Raw genomic sequence first — 3,604 nt, forward strand, 5'->3', positions numbered from 1 at the left:
CTATGAGAAATAGAATTATCGGTAAGTAAATTCTTATTTTTTTGACACAATTGTGAATTCTCCTTCTCACCACACCAAAAAAAAACTCCTGTCTTTGTAACCTGGACAATCAGCACTGTATTTCCCTGTTTTTGACGCAGCTACAGTACAACTTTCCAATAACAGCTTTCCAATAACTTGTACTGTATGTTTGTTTTCAGTATTCACAAACATCTTCATGCGCATGCTGAACCTATGTAATTTTGTCTTTTTACACTTGCAAATCCAGTCTTATTTTTCTTTTTCTTTTTTTTCATACCCTCATATTGTCTTATTTCTAACACCTCCTTCAACTTCAATCCCTGCAACTGCATAAACTTTCAGCTTGAAACCAAATTACTGCCACTGAACGCTTCCAACACTGTAGTTTCACCTGCATTTATGCAATTCTACTGCTCTGTTTATCATACATCCACCACTCCTATTTACCTTACCTACACTACAGTATGTCCAACCTGTCGCTAATGTCCCCCAAGACTTCTTGTCTGCCGTATACTCTATTCTGTCCCCTTTTCCCACCTCTATCCTCTCCTAGTCTCCTACATCTCCTGTCTCCCGTCCACCCCACTGCATCCCTTTCACTCCTCCTCTGTCACCCCACTGTCATTCACCTCTACCCCACCTTTGGCCCACTCCACAGCTCAGCCCTGCTTCCTCACTCTTCTCCGTGCAACCTCACCTTCCTCAGTATTACACTTAACTCCCTCCATGCTCAACTCCTGCAATGTCCCTTCCTAGCTCAGGTGCCAGCACCGTCACTACACCCTCTGTATCCATGCCTTCTAAATTCATCTCAAGTCATCACTACAGCAACCCTGATCATCTCATTCGCATCACTCTCTCAAACTCTCCCTCTCTCCTGTGGCCTCTGGAATGCCAGATCTGTCTGTAATAAACTGGTCCCCATCCATGACTTTCATCTCCTATTCCTGCATCTCCTAGTCATCACTGAAACCAGGATTACCTCCTCTGACACAGATTCTCCACTGCTCTCTGCTGGGGAACTAGCATTTTCATGCTAGCTGGGGAACTAGCATTCACACCCCAACCCAAGGGTCGCCATGGTGGTGGTGTTGGGGTCCTACTACCCTCTAGCTACTCATACCCCCAGAATTGTCCCTTACATTATGTACTTTTTTAGTCCACGCTATATGCCTTTTCCATATATTGGGGGGAGGGGGCCTGGACTGCACACCCTAGCTTCTTATAATGGGATGTGCTACCTTGCTGGGACTTAGTACTATAATATAGGAACAAGAGAGCAGATGTCCACCATTGTCACGGTGACCTCATCGGACAGGTCCCTGCTCCTGCTTACACTACCTAATACTCCATACTCGCTTTGATGGCACCTAACCCTTGGTTTTCCGTACTTGTCCTATTTTGTCTTGAAATGTAAGTGCTGTTTTCTTGTTTATCTCATTTGTTCTCTGTAATGGGCGCAGCGGATCCCTTGTGGCGTCATATAAAGAATAAATAATAATAAAAGGAGACATAGCATACGAGTGACAGGATTTATTCTAGGCAGATTCCGCTAAAGGCAGATGTTCTTAACAATCGTTAAGAAAATTTGGAGACGTAGCAGCAGAGATATTAACCTGTTCAGATATTAGCACATTCAGTCTGCCCGTTTGATTGTGGGTGGTAACCAGAGGAAAGACTGAGATTGATACCCAACTTTGAGCAGAAGGATCTGCAGAATCGAGTGGTGAATTGTGTACCCACATCAGAAACAATGTCCTGTGGTAGACTGCAGTCTGAAGATGAGTTGAATAAATGTCACCTGATCCTTCGCACGGGGAAGTTTAGTTAGAAGGACAAAATGAGCCATCTTGCTAAAACGGTCAACTACCACACAGATTGTACAGCGTTTGGGGGGATATTTAGAGTTTATCATAATGAAGCAAATCTCAAATGGCTGCATTTCAGACGTCTGCGCATGCACATCGCTTGCATAGCGCACCCCAGAAGGCGATTGCCTAGTTATTGACAGGCAGTCGGGGGCGGCAATGTGGTATTTGGGGGAGTGGTACAGGAAACGCAGGTGTGTCATAGCCATTTTCAGGATGGCCGTATGATGTTTCCTGCGACAGGAAACATGGTGGCGGTGCGCTTGCATATGCAGCATGGCTGCATATACAAGGGTCGACCTCTATTTGCCGCTTTCTGCGATTGCAATTGAATTGCAATCACATACAGTAGCTGGGCAATGCTACACATACTGGGAGGCCTTGCCCTGTGCTGGGCGGCTCCCAGTATGCGATTTTATCAGCCATTTTTTAGTAACACCATAGGAGGCTAATGGAAGGTCCCCGATCCATTGAGATATAATACCATGGTTTGGAAGGCACTAGTAACTAACAGATGTCCGGTTGGTGATACCCGAGGTGTCTTGTTCTTGGCACAGGTCTCACACGCCTGTATGAAGACCTGAACATATTGAGAAATGGAAGGCCACCAAACAAGCCAGATAACATTTCAAGAGTTCTGGAGATGCCTGGATGCCCAGAGACTTTATTGGTATGAAAGTTGGTCAGTACTGCCCCTCTAAATTTTCAGCAACAAACAGAAGTCCTGGAGGTGCTTGTGCCTGCAGGGTCTGAATCTGGACAGCGAAGTCCTGAGCAAGAATGGCATTAATACATGTAGCTGGAATAATCAGAACTTTTTGGGGATATGGACTCTTCTACCGGTAGGAAACTATGAGAAAGGGCATCAGCCTTCACATTCTTGGAACCAGGCCTATAAGTGATTTTGAAATTAAAGCAAGTAAAGAACAATGCCCACCATGCCTGTCTTGAGTTTAACCTTTTAGCGGAGTTACTGTATGATACATTTGTGATACTTTTCTTATGGTCAATTTAGCCTGTAATGGCATGCTTTCCCCTTCCAACCAGTGTCTCCAGTCCTCAAAGGCCAGACAGTCCAGATTTCCAACATCATAATTGACCTCCACAGGAAAGAACTTCCGAGAAAAGAAGGCACATGGTTGTAATTTGTTGTCCATGGGATTCCTCTGGGAAAGGATTGCATGAACTTCCACGACAACTGGCAGATCTGGATTAGGATGGCTATGGACTGGCGCAGACACAAAGACGAGCTTCAAAAGCCTGAACAGCCTGAAATGACCAGTGGGAGGTATCAGCCCCTTTCAAAGTAGTTGTATGTACCCAGTCCAGAACAGCTTGCAGTTTACCCGGGTCAATGGTAAATCCCTGAGGGGTAATGATATAGCCCACGAAAGAAATGTTCTCTATTTCGAATTCGCATTTCTCTAATTTCCCATAAAGATGGTGTTTCCGAAGCTTTTATAGTACCTGTCTAATGTGATTGATGTGCAGCTCCAGGGACTGCAAATAAATCAAGATATCATCAAGACACACGACCACGAGTTTTCTCATAAATTTCCTGGAGGACATCATTAATAAGGTCTTAAAAGACTTCAGGGGTATTGGATAACTCAAAGGGCATGACTACATATTCATAGTGCCCACACAGAGTGTTGAAAGCCATCTTCCACTTGTCTCCTGTAATCTGTATTTGTTTATTTGCTCCCCGTAAATCG

This window comes from Pseudophryne corroboree, chromosome 2 (genome assembly GCF_028390025.1).
Source record: "Pseudophryne corroboree isolate aPseCor3 chromosome 2, aPseCor3.hap2, whole genome shotgun sequence".
Classification (NCBI taxonomy): domain Eukaryota; kingdom Metazoa; phylum Chordata; class Amphibia; order Anura; family Myobatrachidae; genus Pseudophryne; species Pseudophryne corroboree.